A 20,513-nucleotide genomic window follows, 5' to 3' on the forward strand; every position below is an offset into this window, starting at 1 on the left:
TTGTCATTTTCAGTTGAAAGTCAGAAAGACAAAAGAAAGCAAAGGGAAACCTCAGGAAGTGCAGAAACATAGTGACAGACAGGAAGAAACCCATCCAGAGACAGAAAAATTCTACATAGAGCAGAGAAAAAGCTTGATATTTATACAGATGCTGTCACACAAACACAAGCACTCATTACATCTTCATAGCAAAGAACTTCACCGCCTCCAAGAAACAGCACGGTAGAGTCTTTAATGTCTCTTCAAAGGCTTCAGGTTAACCAAAGAATTGCAACACATTTAGTCTGGAGGCAATAAAAAGCCATGGGATAGTAAAAAGTGGTTTTAAGAAAAACATGGTAAGCAGAGTGTCATGGAGAGGTACACTGAAAAGGAGGTCAATTAGCAGTGGAAAGAGTACAGTAAACTTCTGTGTTTCAGTGCACTCAGGGATGTGCCCCTTAATTGCATGGTAGTGTCAAAAAATGCCATTTTATAGTCTAAGTCCAATTCTATGAAGTTATATTTTCTTAGGGTATACAAAGTAATTTTTTAAGGCAAGTAAATTTGTATTATCAAATGAACAGAAGGCAATCTATTTATTAACCACACTGAGCAAAGAGAATATGCTACGAATGGTGTGCTATGTCTATGCAGAAGGTAGTCACTAAATCATATAAAACAGATGCAAGCATTCTTTCTTTTAGCTAGAAAATATCTGTCTTATGAGTATGCTGTACATTCATTGTTGCAGTGTCAGGCTTGCAAAATTATTTCTTGATTTAAGAATGACAAATATGCTGTCCCAATTTTATGAAGGGAAAATTGAACAGGATATGATGCTACACAAGAATACTGAAGTACGACTCCTTTCACTCATAAAAGATGGAGACAGGTTGATGTAGTATGCAACAGAGCTAATACTTTTCCAGTCAGTGTAAATGCATAGTATTCCATATTTTTATGAGCAGGTTGTTAAAATCTAAAGTCACAAAATAGTAAAAAATTTAAGGGAGCTCTGCATAGCATCTGGTCCAGGTTGCACTCAAATCAATGCCAACCTGGAGTTTCTCGGGACCTTGTAGAGTCAAGTTTGAACCTCTTCAAGGATTGAGATATCTGCAGCCTTTCTAATAAACCAATATTTGAAAGCCTTCAAGGGCTCCCCATTTAGTCATATTCAACTCTATCCACCAGGAATTCGAAGTCCTTTACTGCAAAGCTGCCTTGGAATCAATTGACCACCAACCTCAGCTGAGGCAAGAGGCTATTACATGCCAGATGCAGGACTTGACATTTCTTTGCACACAAGTTTATTGTCAGCCTGTTTCTCTGCCAGGTTCCTGTGAATCACAGTAATAATCAGCATTGTACCGACCTTTCCCCTGAACTAATGCTGCTGACAGGGGACTGTCACCTCCTCCAGAAAGTAATGAAGGTGTTAAATAACTGACCCCAGTTTTAAGGTGTGGAGATGCCACTAGTATCCACCCGCTGGCCAAACTTTTTATCAGTGATCACAATGCAGCAAACGCAGCTGTCCAGCTGATTTTGCCTTCACCATAAGAATAGGTAGTCCACTTATCCAAACCCCTGCCTGTGGATTTATGAATGGACACTAATTATACTAATAATACTTGTGATAATCATGGATATTAATGCATTGCATTTGTGTTACTCTTGCTGAAAACAGTATGCTTCCAGTATATGATTAGTATTTAGTCAGTACACTAGGAAGTTTCTGCCTATGCAGCTGTTTCCACCTCAATTCAAAGAGTCTTTGGAATTGATATTTCAGATACAAATACTATGATATTCTGCATTTGAGTTCTGTTCCAGATGGGCTGGTGAATGATTCTTTCTAGAAGCAGCATTATAATATGGTTATATTCTTACGGGTCTGATCCCAAGAAAGCTAAAATGAATGAAAATAGTCCCATCAATGTTTCTAGATTTTATATTGGACTCAGTGAACTCCCAAGTTGATGTTAAATAAATGCACTTGCATTATGGAGGCACTGGTGAGACCAGCAAAGTGTTAAGGAAGCATCGTAAGTGTGAATCACTGCAGTTTAAACCTCAACCTGTTACATTTTATTATATTTACAAGAGGTCACTACAAATGTTTATGATATTACTCATTACATAGAGAATTCAGGTGGGACTGAGGCAGTAATGTTTTAGGCCAGGATTCCAAGCAAGATTTTGGAAGCACATGGAATATTTAAAATATGCATTATAAAAAGTATCACGGTAGATTTAGATCCTTATTCTGAAACCTCTACTCTCTTAGTGCAGAGTAGATGTTGTGTTAGTATTGAGATATAGTGAAAAACACCAAAGAATTACAAATACATGCACAAAATGGTGGTGTGTGGTGAAAAATATTCAAAACCAACAATTTTATGATTAATTTAACTGTTTTGGGTAATGATTTTTCCTTTCTCCATCCAACTGGAAACTTGCTCACAGCAAATTTCAGTCCTCTGTGATGATCTCTCATATAGAATTGTTTAAAACCTTGTTACCTGAATTGTTAAAAAAATGTGTTCTTGTATGTGTTCACCTAGAGATTTGAAGGTTTTCAAGTAATATGGAATTAGAGATGGTTCTAGTTTTCAGAAATGGTTTTTTAGAGATGGTTTTTAAAAGCCCTGCTAATAAATTGCTTTAGCCACCCTATTGTAAAACAGATGCAAATTATTTAAAATTAAAGTACCTGCAAGTTTTCATCAGGTCTAATATTTACTTGGGCTTTTTTTCTTACTTTTTTACTTTTCATTGTCTGTTGTAACGATTTCGATTAGTAATGAGACTCCTGGTACTCTCTGTACAGGACGATGAAGCAGCCAAGTGAAAAGTCAAAAGACTAATTTCTTAACTGTGCAGTTTGATGAACCAGTTGAGGGAATTTAGGATCATGTACATGCAGCAGTGTCTAACAGTGAGGACTGTCATGAGCTGATGACGAGGGTACTCTGTGGTCATAAGAAAGAGCTGCCTCCATCCTTCCTCCCAGGTGCCAGTCAGAAAAAGCATGCTGAACCACAATATTGCAAAACACCCAAGGAATATAATTGGTACCATTACCTGCCCAAAGCTGCCAGTTTATCTATTGTTGCAGTTATTCCTTTTGTTTATAAACAGAAATAGCACTTCTATTGCTGCTGATAATATGTTAAGATTGCAGTAGCTCTACATGACACTGGAAGAGAACCATTCCATATTCCATGCGTGAAAATGTAAGGAGAAGGGGGAAAAAGATCACTTTTTTTTTTAGTCTAATGGCATCTGTATATTGAACTAAGCCCAGTTTGAAAATTTTTGTTTCATGAACATGAAATATATATATTTCATGTCCAGTGTCTTTTCTATTGTATAAAGGTATATTTAAAAAATGCATTGTACACAAGTCTTTTAGGATATTGATTAAACTTTTATGTGTAATACCTCTGTAAACCTCTGTAAGGAGAAGGGGGAAAAAGATCACTTTTTTTTTTAGTCTAATGGCATCTGTATATTGAACTAAGCCCAGTTTGAAAATTTTTGTTTCATGAACATGAAATATATATATTTCATGTCCAATGTCTTTTCTATTGTATAAAGGTATATTTAAAAAATGCATTGTACACAAGTCTTTTAGGATATTGATTAAACTTTTATGTGTAATACCTCTGTAAACCTATCATCTTGAGATTAAAGCTCTTTGTATTGCTGAGGTAGTGGGAAGCGTATTCTCACACAGCTTTTGAAGTTTGTATTCATGACTGATCAGTGACTTTGAACACTGCAGTAGAGAAAGAAGTGTGACATATTTGTATTTTGTAGTTCTTAATATGCTTTATACATGTATTATGAATAATAAAGTAGGGAAAATGAATATTTGTTTTGGGGCGTGCAATTCTGTGCTTTAGACTATCACAAATGCTTTAATCTTTTTAAATTTCCCATTTTCTTGAAGTCTGAATGTAAATTGAAGATATGTTACTAAAAAATGATGGGTCATACAAGATCCGATCCTTAATTATGAACATCTCTTAAAACTGCAAAGTTGCAATTACATAGAGTTAAATGGAGAATCAGATACAAAGAGAGAAAAGTGACATTTTGCAGAATCATCTCGTTTAGATTGAATCTTAACAAAGTCTCATTCTTCTTTACTTCATTTCTTTCTCTTTCAAGCTGCAAAAAATCCCAAGTTTGTACTGGATTCTTCTTATTTGTTTTTGTGTGACACTTTGAATTTCAGCTGTTCTTCAGAAATGCCAGAGGTTTCCCACTACCTGGGCTTTAGTTTGGCATGCCTTTGAGAAGGGACCTAGAATAAAATCTAAACAAACATCTATCTTTGTGTTTGATTAAGACCAATGTGTGGGTTTTCCGTTTACTTCTGTGAACAAGTTTATTGTTCATCTTTTTGAGTGTTTTGTGCAGCATATACAGCATGGCCCTGATCTCAAGTCATAAAAATAATTTTCAATAATCTCGTTGTTATTTTTTACTGACTCTTTCTATTCACTTTCTAAGGAAGTATAATGCTATTAAATTGAAATCCATGGAGAACATAAATGCATATGTGAAATCTAGATATTTTTCTGAATTGCAGTATCAATCATAACAGGGACAACTCCTCCTGCTCCTCCTTCATCTGTTTTATTTTATTCATTTGAAGTAAATCCTAAGAAATGATTTATATGAAATACAGTAAAAAAAAAATCTCAGGATGAACCCAGATTTTGGAACACGGCGATGCCAAGACCTCTGCATCTCCACCTTTTAACTAGTTACTTAATTTCTTAGCATTGTCTGGTTTGGGATGACAGACAGCTTTTAATTGATGTCAACATAGTACTTGTTCTTGTCCTATCTTTTGCCCACCAGTTTTTTGATCTGACAGCTTATCAAATGCCTGGGTGAAATACAAACAGATTGCTTTCATCACCTTTCTATCATTTATTTCCTTGGTCACCCTTTCAAAGAACTCACTCTGGTTTGTTTGGCAAATAAATATTAGTAGGAGTTTGTGATTTTTTTCTGTTTTTCATCCTCTGAGAAGGATGTTTTCCTTAATGACTGATGCAAGTGTTTTGCCCAGAGGATAGGCTGGTCTCTAAGGAGTTGCATTTTTCACTCCTGTTCATTTCTTGAATAGAACGGCTGATATATTTAACCCTTTCAAGTAGCTGGTCTGTAATAGCACAGATTACAGCAAGACAGTCTGTTTCTGAAGGTCCTGGAGGATGCTACTCTGGTATCATGGATAAGAATATAAAAGGGCCCCAAACGTTAAAAAAAATAAATCTTTTCAAGTGTAGCAATGATTTTTTAAGCTGACATGTCACCTGCTATGTCAACTTACACAGGGGAAGCCTAGAAATCTCCTGTTTGCAATTTCAACCAGTTAACTGTGTTTTGCAGCAGATTGCACACACTGCTGGGCTCTGTATGCATAGCAGAGAGAAATCAAATGTTAGGATCTGCTCCTGAAACGTTAAAGTAAATAATGAAAACTGAAGCTAGTGCTGTTTTGTGGGGTGGTGGTTTTTACCATCAATATCCTGAATGCCACATGGTGTAGAGACAGGCTCTCCAATGCCAGTCCCTGGCAGGAGATCTGCAAGTCTGCTCCACACTTGGTGGGTGCCACCTTGCAGTTCTCTGTGCCTGCTTCCAGAGCTGGAGAAATGTGTTGGGGAATTCAGAGTAGGAGTGGGAAGAGCCAGTGATGCAGCTCCCAGACACTGAGGGTTAGGATTCTGTCCAGGAGCATGAAAGGTCTCTGTGCTGCACCCCTTGCTGTCACTGTGTTATCATGAGTGTCAGTGAAAGATCAAGCCCTTCTGGATATTCAAACAGAAATAAGCTGCCTGGCCTATGCTTTTTAGATGGTGGTAGAGCTTAGAAAGGATTTAGAAGCCTAGTTTAGCAGTAAGGGGCATTTCCTCACCAACAAGGAAGCTACCAGTGAAAGGCAAAAGATGCTGGATTTTAGACCTCTCTTAGCAGCTGATTTTACCAGTATCCATATTTAAGGTTGCCTGAATGCCACATCCAACTTCTAAAACCTAGGTCACACCAAGCAGCACACAGTATGACAAATTATTTATATGTGTTAAATGAGTTTCTTTCCCTTTGCAGTCTCCAGTATTCTTACAACTGACATTTTGTTGACTAGCTCTTTCAGGGACTTCTTTCTGACATATGCTTATTTCAGTTCTGTAAGCCTTCCATGCAAATTTTTGGAAAGTTCAGTGTTAACTTTCCAAGCGCTGAATTATAGGCTTCCTCTCCCATGCAAGGACAACAGGCCGTATGACCTTCTTAGGTGAGAATGAAGGCTTGATATTACTTCTTTGACATAATGAAAGTACATATAATGTGCTAATGAAAGATGTTACTTTGAAATTAGTTCTGTAATACTGTCAAGTGTGTGGACCATTAAAAAACTCTCACAGTGCAAAGTCACCAATCTAATGATTTCCATCCCTTTATAACTATGGGTTTTTTAATCCTTATTTTAATCTTATTTTTATTCTATTTATCCTTATTTTATTCTTTGATTATCCCTCTATTTCATCTTGTGGAGAAGAACAAAATTTAATATTGCTCCTTAGATTTGAATTTAAATATGGATATGAACTGGCTTAATTAATCATCTGTGCATATGAATAACTATATAATACCTACCAAACCAATTAAAAGATAGCTGGAACTGTCAAAGCAACTGGCAGTATATAATGGGATGTGAGTAAGAAGAAAAACAGTGCTCATCCTGCAGAGCCTCTATGGCTGGTTGGCATGTCTGGTTCCCCAGGCAGCAGGGAATGCACAGAACACTGGAATAGGTACAGCCCTTGAGTCTGTCAAATTACATAATCAGAATTTTAGGATTTCTAATTACACCCAGTATGCTATATTTCTCTAAATAATTTTACTTATTTTTATTAAGGAATAGATTTAGAAAAGCTGTATTTGTTTTCTATATAATGTAGCAATTATAATGTCCAGCCAGAACAAGGCTTGCTTCCCATGGCCATGTCCTTAGCTCACTCAAAATCCATAGAATTTTTTAAAATTGCCTTGTCTTTCTACATTTTTTATTTCATGACAGTGGTACAAATACAGATTAGATCTTGTAGTTTTTAGTTCCAAAAAATGACTATTGTAAAACCTTCAAAACCTGGGGGTAGGGAGTGAATGACAGACAAAAAAAATTCTTTATCCAGGACATGATTTGCACCTAATAATTGCACACTGTTCTGGCATCACTAGATACAGTGAATCTAAAAAGAATGTGACACTTCTCCCATTTCACTTTAGCATGGCAAGATTTACTGTAATACTGAAGGATAAACTTCGATAGCTAATTAATTGCAAATATTACTGTGTAAGTTAAGCCTTTTTCATGGAAGCAGGAAGGATTCTGCATGATTCAAGTTGCTATATAAATAAATAAAAAGAAATAGAAGATCATGTTGCACTCACTCTTGGATGCCTTATTGAAATTGCATATTTTACAGCCCTGGCATCAAGTGTCTTTGTATCAGGTAAAAAAAAAAAAAAAAAAAAAAAAGTCATTTAATTCAGCTAGGTGTTCATTCTGCTTCAGTGGACAATTCAGACATGAGTCTCCCGGGAAATCCAATCCCAAACAGGAAATAAAATCTGCTGCTAACGAGGCTCAGTTTTTTACCGTGCTTTTCCAAAAACAGGAACACAGTCCCAGGTTTGTGGCATCCTGTGTGCTGGCAAGCCATGCAGATATTACATACTGCAGCATGCTGCCATTCAGAAATAAATAAAATAAATAAAGTGCAAACTCAAGCTTCTCTCCATGGCAACCCCTGCATCACTTGAGCCTCGTGCCACTTCCTGAACAACTGCGCATAGGAAAATAAGCCAACAGCCAGCATGGGGAAAAACAATAGAGACAGGTACATAAAATCTGCCCAGGCTGTCAGGCACACTCTTCCTATAGATTGTTTAGGGCTGCCTTTTTAACTTTGTTTCCATATGCTCTGTGGTTGGGTCCAGTTTATCCTCACTCTGGCACGGGGGCAGAAGATTGGGTGGCTGATGGGAGAGCTAAAGCTGGGATGATGCAGAATCTTCTTCTCACACAGGCCTCATGCAACAGCCTTGCCCCTTGGCAGGTCTGGTGGGCAGGATGCCCCTAGGGCTTTCCAGAGCCCCCAGCATCGGGTCACTGCAGTGATTCTTCCCGAACAGGTGTGGAGCTGCACTCGAAACCAAGCCCCAACAGCCAGGCAGTAAAGCTGATTGTGGCAAGAAGTGACACTAGTCCCTGAACTGTATCCGGCCCTGCAACAGTTGTCAGTTTTACTTAGCCTCTTTCACTGAACCCATTCAGGTAAGAAAAATGGGCCACAGTAAGTGGCTAAACTGTCCTCTCTCAGGGCAGTCTTCTCTCGTTCCAAATATCCTGAAGAAAGAGCCCTAGGACATGGCCATGTGCAGTCTGGAGGGAGCCTGGGTGGGAAGGCTTCAGCCCATTCCCACATGTATGCTACCTGTCAAATCCTGTGGAGGAAATTGGAGCAGTATTTACATGCCTGCCCTAATCCACTTTATGAATTTCCAGATAAAAATGTTGGAAACAGGTAGATCTAAGGATGGAATAAATAAGCTATGACTTTTTTTTTTTTTAGTTTTGCACTTAGAGCAGAGATATTCAAGCAGAGATGGGCAGAGCAATCTGCTGGAAAAGCCAGACTTGCTTTGCATTCAATGCACGGATTTGGCTAGGAAGGATTGGCAGTTGTTTAGCAAACTTCTTGTGTCACTGCAGAGATGGGATTCTTACAGTGTTTCTGATATTCTTCCTGCTTAATAAAGTTCATAATAGAATTAAATACAGTTGTGCCTAATGCAGGATCAAAGAACAAAGTTCATGACCTTCTACTATATGAAGACACTCAATATCTAATGGAGTTTCTCTGCTACAGCAGTCTACATACCCCTCAATATTAATTTTTTGGTACTTGGTACCATATGAGAGATGGAAACTCTATATTCAGACGTTATAAATGTACACCAAGCAAGTGCACAAGTGTGTATTTTGCATCCATCTCTATATATGAACTCTTCTTTGGCCATTTTCCAAACCTAATAATAACATTTTCATAAGCAATTGCTATAAATCCATTTTTTATTATATATGTTAAGCCCATTTTATGTTATACAAAAATTTTGTTACACTTTGAAAATTTGCTGTTTAGAGAATGGCTCACTTACCAGCACTGTTGAAAATGGCAACCACTGCTGAATCAAGGGACACATGACTATTGGGAGAATTAATACAGGGATGAGTAAAACCCCCAAATCTCTCCTTTTTGATAGAAATAAATTGACTATAAAGTCTTTGTAGAATACCTTCTTAGATTAACAGGTCAATTTGCCAAGTCACTGGATTAGAGAAACACACTCTTCAGGGGTCACTGAATGCTTAATTATTTAAAGACGGAACAGCTAAAAATGGAGAAAAAAACATTAGCTTTGTGGTAAGAGTACTTAGCTGTTATTGAGAGACGTAGAGTCAAGTCCCTGCATCAAGGCAAGAAGTGTATAGGCACCACACAGGACAGCTGACCATTTGTCTTTTGGCTGTTCTTCGGTAGCAGTGCTTACATCTCTAATAGCAGTGTTTACATGTCAGCTTCCTGATAACAATTTTTTAATTTGATTTTTGTCCCAGTGAAGATTAAGACTCAAGCCTCATTTTATTTATGAAGAAAAATAGGCTGGCTAGCTAGACATCCTGATTAATTTTCAGAAACAATTTTAGGCTTGTTTTCTTTTTCCTACTAAATATGCAAAATTTGGTGGATTTAGTCAACTGAATTTGTTAATAGGGTGTAAGTATGTGTATGTATCATTGGGACAATGGGAGGTCAAAAGGGAAAAAAGATGTCATGAGGAGAGTAGTGAGAAATATCACTTTAGTGGTGCCATTGTGCAGCAACTACTTTGGAATTTTTTTCTTTTCCAACTTAACGGAAGATTCTCATAGCTGCACATTCTATATGGCCCATTTTCTACTGGCAAATATTGAACAGCATTTCTCTACTACCATGCCTTGTGTGGGAGATACTCTCTGCTAGGTGATCTGCTGCACTTAGAGTCAGTCAAGGTCTCTTTCTTTGTTGGACTCCTGCAGACTCAGGTGAAGTGGCAGCCTGCTTGGAAAAGCAGAGGAAACAGCTGAAGGCTGCCTTCCCATTACCACTGAGAGCTATTCAAACAAATATTTAACTTGTTTCAGGTCATAGCTGTATAGTACTTTTGTACATGTAATCGAGTACATATGTCACCCTTAATGCAGATATTTTAGAAAGCTGTTACATTTCAGACTTGTTTAGACTGTACATTTTACAGGCTGGCTGTGACAACTCTGTGCTATAACATAATTCTTGAAAGTTTTTCTAACAATTTCTTGGGGGGCAACAGAAAATAGATTAACACATAATTAGGGTGGAGCTTTTGAAATGCATGTAATAGCAGGCTCAAGGTGTGGAAATTTTTCCTTTTATTAGTGTGAGTATGATATGAAATTTGCTGACTTCAGAGAAAGCTGTATTTTCATGCCCAAAGGTAGATTTGAGCCTTCAAGACATACTTTATGTGTGTTGTGCTTCTATGCTCCTGGAAATGGCTGTAATGGCTGTTTTTCAGAGATGTGTGCAAAAGCTCTAAATCACTTCAAAGCACAATTACTCTTTGAAGTAGTCAGCCGAGAATGGTCACCTTATCAAAATTTGAAGTGAAATATTAAAGTAGCCATTTGGATACTGTATCCAGATAATAAGTGTTCAGAAAGAGACTTTCTTTGTATGTCTATAACAATCTAATATCTCTGCAAATCACATACACATCATAAGCCAGCTTTAAAGCAGTTTTGTAAGTACTGGTTACAGACCAGGCAATGCAGACTACAGCTATGTGTGGCTTACTCAGCACACCTGTTTATTTGTATCCTGTGCTCAGTGTTTTGCAGCAGCAGCAAAACATCTGGAAACACCAACTTGGAGGAGCTGTTGCTGACTGTAATAAAATTAGAAACCTTGTGAGAAACTAAGGCAGTCAGCTGTTGGTTCTGTCTCAACCACTATTTCCTGGACAGATACAAGATTGTTCTGTCCTGCTCCCGGGCAAATGAAAGCTACTTGGATGTGGCTAGCAGGGTGCTGACCCTAAGCTAATACACCCTCCTGTAGCAGAACTTATTGTCTCAGACTCATCACCATGTTAATTGCTTTTCATATCTTACAAACATAAGCTATGCAGAATGGACAAGTGAACACATGTCTTCTTATAAATAACTATTCAGACATTGAATAAGCCAGATTGTCTGGTGGAAATAAAAGTGAGACACAGACAGTCCTTGAGCCCAACTGTTTACTCTGGTTTTCCTATAAAAGCCTGAACACAGTGTGCCTCAGATGAGATATGAAAAGAATACCAAATTACATTAGCTGAGTTTTCCTCTGGTTCTTTTTCATCTCAGTAGAAAGCATCCCAAATCTCAGGTTTCCACTTGGAATAAAAGAGCAAGAGTAAATCCTTTTTTGTGATTTGTCTGCTGGAACAGAAGAATAATTAGAGACTGTTTATCAGTCTATGAAAACCAACTGACTCATTGCTTCTGTCTTTAATGGTTCTTTTGTGTTCATAGCTTATCTGAATTGTTCATTAACCAGGGATTCAGGAGATCTACTTGTTGCTGTAGCCTGTGGTATGACTTCTAGCAAAAAAAACTTTACTTGATTGTTTCCCAATTCAGAAATTATGAGTACTGACAACAACTACCAACTATTCCATCAGAAAATTTGAGATATACTGATGAGGAGAAGTACATATTAGAGAGAGGTATTATAATAATTGTTTACTTCCTGGTTAACTGAAATATAATTGATGGGTAATATTTAGTGCATTTAAGTATTAATACAGGAATTTTATAGATACCTTGAGAGGGCTGCTCCGTGTAGAAAATGAAAAATAGAGTTTGAGGGAATAGATTAGATAGGTGAAAAAATTCCTACCTTGCATCTCCTGATGGAATTTAGGTGCTTTCTACTGTCTACCTAAGACAGTATATTTCAGATGAACAAAATAACTAAGAAAATTTTAGATTCTGAGGGAAAATTAGAGCTAGTAACATAGTGCAGATCTGAGATCTAAACCTTTGGACTCTTACTTAGGTAGAAATATGGTTAGATCTGGGCTTAGATAGATAGGTGGTATTTATATTGTATTTGAATGTATGCAGAGCAGAATGGAGACTCTAAATCCCTTTGTAGGGATCTAGCCCTGAAAATGAGTTCTGTAAGTTTGAAATAAGAATTCTTTGTCAAAAGGATTGCTTAAATTCCAGTATGTCACAACAGTCACATCTACACTAGTGCCAGAACAAGGATTTGATCCCAATTTCTTTTCAGAACATGTTCAATTATGAGCAATCATGTGATCTTCACGAGAGTCACACAAGTGTGCGTACAGTTGTGCACAGAGATGTCGCAGACAGTAATTAATGGCTAGAGAAAAGGAGATTATCACACAGAAAGTTTCTGAGACTGTTTTCATCTTGGGAGTTTTCAATCTTATATTTCTATTAGAGAAAAAAAAAGGCAAGAAGGAAAACTAGAAGAAAGAATTGGAGGATGCATTTTTGAACATTATGTGATGCAATACAGATTGCCTTTACCTAAATCATGTTAATGGTTTTCACAAGTCAACACATTTTTTTGCTTAAAAGTAAAAAAAAAAATCTCATAGATGAAGATTGGGACAAGAGAGAGAAAACTGCTTCATTTCTTTAGCATTATTTGGCAACAGCTGTAGCACAGCTGAGTTCTTATAAGTGTAGTGGGGGAAAGCTACACCATTAATGGCAGTTTATCTTATGTTGTTCTCCAGGCTCTATTATCTGAGTGCTTTGTGCCAAATGTAATAAAATGGCCAGATTTCTTATTATAGAAAGCAAAAATTGCTGAAGGCAAATATATTATGAAGGAAACTGTCAATATGATAATTGGATAATTGTGCACTTCTGTCAGTAAATTGCAGAAAATATATACATATATATATATATATATATATATATATATATATGAATATGCTAACCCTCTAGACCATTTACTGGTAGAATAACTGGAAAAGTGTGCATTGAGGATGTTTTATTCTTTTTGTCATTTTTATTGCTACATAGCCTATAGAGATTACACATTACAATATATTTAAAAAACATTATAAATAGGTTAGGATACCACTGTGTGCCCATTTGCAGTCAGACACTTTTAATAATATAATTTTAGAAATTAAAAAATTAGTTGATCAATAAATTAACTAGTAATTCAAGGAAGATGAAAGTCAGTGGATATAAGTAGCGCCTTTGTTAAAAATATTAACTCAGTTGGTTTTACTGATGAAATACATGCTTCTCACATATAATTTTTTTGAATATTTCTGTTGATAGTCATCAAAGAAATACTGGCTAAGGTCATTTTAGTTTAATAGTACAAGTAGCTAGTTCTCACACATTTAATTTAAAATATTATTTATTATGAAAATAATTGATATTTTTAAAACAGCTCATGTATGCTATTGATAAATTGAGTTTTGGTATCTTCTACAGGAATAGTTTTTAACTATAATAGTTGAAACATTGTCAACCAATCTACCTTTTCCCTTTTTTAGTGTTGTTTATGAAAACCATGATGCAATTTTCATGTATAAAAAAAAAATGATGCATCAGAAACAAAATTTTCCCAAATGGGAAGTCTTGGGAAGATGTGGATAGGATGGAAAGGAGGAAAGTGAAAACAGAGAAGAGGAAAGGGAAGAACTCCAAGTTCTTCTTGGCCACTTGCCAGTGAATGAGTTCTGTGTTACTCGTTACCTTCCTAGTGACCAGGAAGGAATTTGGGATGGAAGGGCTGAAAAATTTCAGTGTTTTCATCCTCAGCAAAAGGGAGAGAGGAGCTTCCTAGCTCTCTGTGGATGCTCCATCTATGTGCATGCTAGAAGGACCTGCCTACCCCTAGCTCCTTTTCCTGGACATCAATAGGATCTGGAATATTCTCCAGCCCCAGTGTTAAATGAGAGACACAACTCAGCTGACCTAGGCATCCCAAGCTGCCAGGCCTCAAAGTTAGCCAAGATGCTGGAACAGAGAAGAAGGGATAAGATTTCGTGTACAAATTAAAAACGGTTTCTTCATTTATCATTCAGATCTTTAGCTTCACTTACAATTTTGAAATCAACAAAATTACTCTGTTTTTCTCGTGTCCTTATGTTTAGAATGACCTTAGGTAATTCTGGAAAGTACTAGAACAGAACTCAGTTCAGAATTAAAGTATCAAATATATGTACCTACAGAAAAAGATAGCTCAATGTCTAAGTTCCCATGACAGTCATTAAAGATCTCATCAGCGGGTCCTCAGCTCACCATAAAGACTCCACTGACTATATTTAATAAATCTTTGAGTATGTGGCAGCTCAGATGCTTAGCAGATATGTGGACACCTTCATTAATATGTAGCTATGATGGGTGTATTAAATCTCACCTATAATATCTTAATAAAAGCATAACAAATTATAGCCAGATGTTTAGAATTTTTTGACCTCGATACAACATGGTGAGATGGCTGTAAAAGCTTCTTTGCTATTAGCATTCCTGCACGGGGTAGGTGTTACATCTATTTAGAAACACACCCTGGAATAGTTCCAGGCAATGAAACCATGTGGCATGATCTGAACTACCTTTTGTTAGTAAATCTGTCAGCCTCCAAAACATGCCTGTGCACATGAATATGAGTGTGAAAATTGTCTGTTGGAAATGGCAGGGATCTCTTAATCTCTCTGCAACATTCTGGCCTCATACCACTGCTGAAACTGTGGGGTTTTATGCTGGGTGGCACGAGCTAAAAACATGCAGAGCAGTCTAACAATTTATCCACATCTGACTACAAACCACAGCCTGGGAACATTCCTGGGCATTGTTTAATTTATTAGCGTACTTATATCTTGTAAGTAGTACTTCTCAACTATATAACTTGTAGGCTTTTCCTCTGAATCCATCATGATTCAGCTGGACCAAGAGAGTGCTGTGAATAAAATATAGCAGTTTGGTTACAAGTGAAGGAAAAAATCCACAAACACCAATCCAAGAAATCAAGAAATAAGGTACATATTGCTTTGTTACAGCTTCCTTCCACAGCTTATGATAACTCAGTTATTGGTACAGCAACACAACATTTCCTGGGATTTTCTAGTAATGCACACAAACAAGTGGCATGGGAAGGTAAATGGTGCCATGGAAACAGAATTTAGATACTGCCTTGAGCAGGATGGTAGTGTAGTGTAGGACTAACAAAAGAATGTATAATGATTATGTTAAATATGGTCTAAATGTGAGTGAATCTTACATGCAAATAGAAGATAACAATACATTTATGTTCAGTTATTTTCCACCCCCCCAAAAGAAAAATCTATCTCAGAGGACAGTGAAATCTGAGATTTTTGTTCTATAGTGCCATGCCTACTAACTTTTAGAGGTAACAGATGTATTTTGGTACTGTATTTGAATGCATTCACAAGTCACATTTCTTTTCGTTGTTTTTTACTGTAGAAATAATACAGTTAGCTCTAAGTGTGTTGAAAAGCTCTCTCACCGTCGACTTCAGTGCAAACTTAAATTATGACAGTGGATAAAAGAAAAAATCAAACTCGAATAGTCTTATGCAGATAGCCCAGTCTAAGGAAAACCTCTCTCTAGATTTTGTAGTAAAATATGGATTTAGGCAAATAGCAATGTTTTTCTTTAATACTTGTCCTAAACATTCTCTTGAAATTATTTCACTTTCAATGAAAAGCAGATTGTTTTCCTTGTTACATTCTTTTTTTGCCTTGCACATTATCTTTTTTACTCAAGTATTGCTGAAGTGTTGCACCTACCACCAGATTTTGGCATCTGTGTGCTGAATCTAGTCTTTACATTGTGCAACGCCAATTATCTCTTTCTGCTTTGAAATTATGCATCCAGCTATTCTGATCTATAAATAGCAACATACTGGTGAAATAAAACTGTATTACAAGTAATTTCACAGGATTTATGTTTCTGTCCCTAGTTGTTTTGAATGAGCTGTCACAGTATGCTGGGATGCCTAGAATGTGTGCTTCAGGAGCTGGGACATAAACATTAAGCCAGTTTGGAACTAGTAGTTGCTTGGTATTATAATATATAGCCATAATATTTTTAATCATTATATTTATGAGACTGCAAATTGGAGAGGGGCAAACAGACACCAGGGGATGTGTAAGGAAAATTAATGTCTCAGTTTGTGGGAGCAGCTGATGCCATGGACCCACACAGGCAACAAGCAGCTGCAGTGAGCAGGTGGATGGACACACAGCCCTTCCATGAGCATTGCCCATTCCACTCCATCTCTGAAAGCACTGCTTTCAGTGGGCCCATTGCAGCCACTTTGGCAAGGAAGACCTGAATAAACTCAGAAACAGAAACTCACGAGTTGTCTTTGAAGAGTACAGCTGTATTTTGCATTTCAGAGATTGAATAGCTGAGGCAGAAATACTGCCTCTTGCCCAAGGTTTCAAATCAAACCAGCAGCAAAACCAATAATTAGGCCCCATAAGTTCCTTATTCCCAGTTTTCTCCCATTTGCCCAGATGCTGCAACTTCACCATTCCTTTATAGTTTTTCTTTATTTTTTCAGAAAGTTAACTGTAATTGTGAATTTTAATTCATCTTTGAAAGGCCCTTTGAAAGGCCAGGGCATGAGAGCCTCAACATGCACTGGAAAGCATGGCCAATAGTACTAACTTGTCTCTTGAAAATTGAAAATAGGATATTGAATTCTGTTTTGTGTATTAAATGAAATATTTATCACAAGAAATTTAGGGAAAAGGATTTGAAAGGTCAAATTTTCCATTATGGTCTAAGAGCAGAAAGGACAGCACAGACCTTCAGAGAAAAGCTAAGGTAAAAATATCACTTTATACTTAACGTTGACATGCAGACACTGCATTTAATTCAGCAAACTGCATCCTGTTGCTACTTAACCCTTTATCCTCTTGACATTCACCTGTAAGAGCAATGCTTCACAATTTCTATGTATTGTTTTTCCTTTCATTAATTCTTCCACACTTCAGATGTGCTCTTTCTGCATGCTCAAAAGAAGTTCCGTGAAAGTAAAATCTTTGAAAAGGGAATTGTGCAACTTTTTCCACTCTCTGACTATTTGTAAACAGTTGATTTCCTTTTAAAAAATGTGTGAATCTCCACCTCATTTTTGCCTGATAAAAGTTAAATTTTTTTCTGTGACTTTCTGGTGCAGAATCAACAGCCCACGGGCTGGGAAAAAAAATGGAGAACATATTTTGCAGCTTTCTGCTTTCTCAGCCGTGCATAACTTGAGCCTTAACATTTTCTATGTGTTTCAGACTCAGTCTTTGTTGTGTTTGACTCCTATCCATCCCTTCCATGCATTTTAGTCATTTTGATCAACTCATATTTGTTTTTATGAATGAAGGAACTACTCATCATGAACAAAGGCATTTTTATAATGAGGTTTTTTTTTTTATTATTATTATTTTTCCTGTGAGACTTTGTACTTTGACTTGCTCATGTTACTGTTAACCATAGAGAGCTAATATGCCAAGTCTGGCATCTGGTCATTTTTGCACAGCAAAAATGTACTGCAAACATACAACCTTTAGAAAAGCAAAAAAGGAGATGGTCAAAAGCTGGTCAGCAAGGTAAAAGACAAGTTCCAGGTTTTCTAGTAAAGTGCAGTCTGTATGAATCATGAAGAGTTATCAATAAAAATGCCAGACTAGTAGGGAAAGGAGAAGAAGGAAAATAAATAAAAAAGTTTCGCAAACTGAGCATATTTAACCTAGTTTAGATTTTAATTTTGTTGCACAGTGGCAAAAAGTTGGATGTAAGCATTTTGTTATAGCAGAAACGGGCTCCAAGAATGTAGTGATTCAGATTTAGGGATACTCTGAAAACTGCTCTGGAATCTAAGAATGCAACAAGAGAAAATACCTATAATTTGTCTAGTGAGTCATTTCTAATGCAGAATACTATCTTCATCATATATTTTTCCATGGGTTTTTTACTTGGAAAACAAACACATTTTTACATTTTGTAGGGCTGTTTCCCAGACTTTATTTTGTTTTGTTTTTCTCACAAGGTTGGCTTTGCCTAGACAAAGCAAGACATTTGGCACTTGAAGACAGAATTTTCAGGACTCCAGCCATGTAATAAATTAATTGTATTTTTATTTCTAATGATTAAAAGCAGAAAAAAAAAAGGTGAGTGCTAGCACTTTGGAACCCACACAGACTCACCAAAATTTACATTAATTCAACAAGAAAAGGCTGTTGGCAATTGAAAAAAATATAGGTTAATTTTGACCAGAAGTGGGATTTTATATACCAGGTACAATAGTGATGCTGAAAGATACCTGAAATTTAAAAATGATGGAGAAAAAAATTAAATTTAAAATTTAAAAGTAATGGAGAAATTTAGAGTGGAAAGGTTAACCAATATCTCATGCAAACGCTGAGTTGCCAGTCATCACATTCTGTGGATTATCAGCTCAGGAATTAGATAGACTTGTATTAGTTCCTTATAAAAACCTCCTTACCTGTATTCAGCATTTTTCTCTTATTTCTTTTTCTACTTATACACCTTTCTGTTTCCTTTCAGACAAAATCTGGTTTGTTTATTTGGGTTTTTTTTTTCCTCAGGAGGTGCTTTTCCTTCCTTTTTATTTCTTTCCAACAGAATACATTTGTTTTGCGATATAAAAGCTGTAATTGCACCTAGGAATAAAGTTCACTTCATGAAGGATATTGTAATTCTTTTAAATTCTAGTTCAGTATAAAACCCACTAAATTTTGAATTTGTCTGCTAGAAAATTACTACCATATTGGGCACTTCCTAGGACAAGACTGTCTCAGAGCTAAAAATGCTGCTCAGCCAGGTCTCTGGGCTGCAGCCATGCTTCTAGAGAACAGAGGAAGTCGTCCAAGGGAGAATGAATTTCTTTCCATTGCTGAGCTATGGCGAAGCCTTGTTGTGATCAAAATATCTTCATAAAATGTCTTGACTCCAAGGAACAGGAGCCAGAAAATGCTGGATATTTTCTGAGCAGCATTTATGTTAACAAGATTTCTTTCAGTTTTCCCACAAAGGCTTTTCTTTTTGGAAGTGCTTGACTGGTATGAACTATTTCTTTCTCATCTGCTCATGAACTGTCTTTTACCTCCTATGTTATATTTTTTAAAGACTTTTCAAACAAATGTTGGCCTTGACCCACTTCAACAAATCAGAAGTATTAACATTTTTCTCACCTATGGTATATGCTAAAGCAGTTGTTGTAATAAACAAAGTGAATTTTAAGGGATATTGATACATCTTGTTATAGGAGACTCCAAATGATGAAATAAATAGCTGTAAGATTAATGGAAAGAAAAAAATGCGGCATTGATAGCGCATGACAAAACCTTGAACATGTTTAGATAAAAAGTCTCTGATATAAAAAATGTACTTTAAATGCCAGAGAATGTTAATTACTTGCAATTTAATAAGAAAATTAATTAAGGAACAGCACAAGTACAAAGTAAGAATGCCTGTTGCTTTTCTCAGCAGATAATTGACAGCTTTGAAATACTAATAAAAGCCAAGCTTGAGACATACAAGACTATTATAGAGTCTATTATTTCATGTGGAGGTGAGTTTTGGGCACACAGTGAAAAAAAAATCAAATTCATTAGGAAAGCATCAAGAATAATCTGGAGCCATAAGAAAAAAAAGAGATATTAAAAAATTATTGACGAAGGAAATTAGAGAGGTCGTGCATGAAGTGAAATCCCAGCAATAAAAGAAGGCCGGACATGTAGTTAGGACCCTGAAGGATTTCTACAATTATCTTCTGTCTCTAATTTTTGACCTCATGTCCATAGAAGAAGGAGAAAAATGAACAAAATATTATTAGTATGATTTACAAATAATAGAAGAAATATATTGTTGACTAAAAATGTTTGGACTAGTAGTGGGAAAGACAGAAAAAAAAATGTTGTTAATTGTGAAAAAGGCTGTTAGGATCAGGAAGTCAAATATAACCTACAGTGTGATGTCTTAAACATTTCAGAGAGGAAGGATTTTAGTAATCCCTTATAAACTCCTGCTTAGCATGCTGGGTAAAGATTTTTCCAGTTTGCACTTGGCAAGCAGGCAGTAGGTTTCTACCACTATACCCATAAAATGTTTGTCTGATTATCTGATGAATCACAATATAAGGAAATTTTATTTTTCAGCTTGATGTTGTCCTTGCTATAGATGTATCATATTCCTCCTAATTATGTTCAAATGGATAGAAAGAAGGCAAGAAGAGTGGAAACAACCAAAGGAAGCATCAGTGTCTACTTTTAAAACTTTTACAGAGTTTATAACACATGACATAATTGAAAGAGCAGAATAAAAAACC

At 36.4% G+C, this 20,513-nt stretch overlaps 1 protein-coding gene across 26 annotated transcripts in view; it reads left to right on the top strand.

Moving 5' to 3' along the window:
- Nucleotides 1–20,513, top strand: part of DLGAP2 (DLG associated protein 2) — a 452,231-nt gene that overhangs the window by 320,161 nt on the left and 111,557 nt on the right. The window contains exon 1 of one of the 26 annotated variants that reach the window (XM_068183602.1): nt 72–338. The exons of the other annotated variants lie outside the window; for them this stretch is intronic. The gene's annotated coding sequence lies outside the window, so the exon portion shown is untranslated. Of the gene's footprint in view, nt 1–71; nt 339–20,513 lie in introns of those variants that run through there. 26 annotated transcript variants of the gene reach the window in all.

Source organism: Anomalospiza imberbis, chromosome 3 (genome assembly GCF_031753505.1).
Source record: "Anomalospiza imberbis isolate Cuckoo-Finch-1a 21T00152 chromosome 3, ASM3175350v1, whole genome shotgun sequence".
Lineage (NCBI taxonomy): Eukaryota > Metazoa > Chordata > Aves > Passeriformes > Viduidae > Anomalospiza > Anomalospiza imberbis.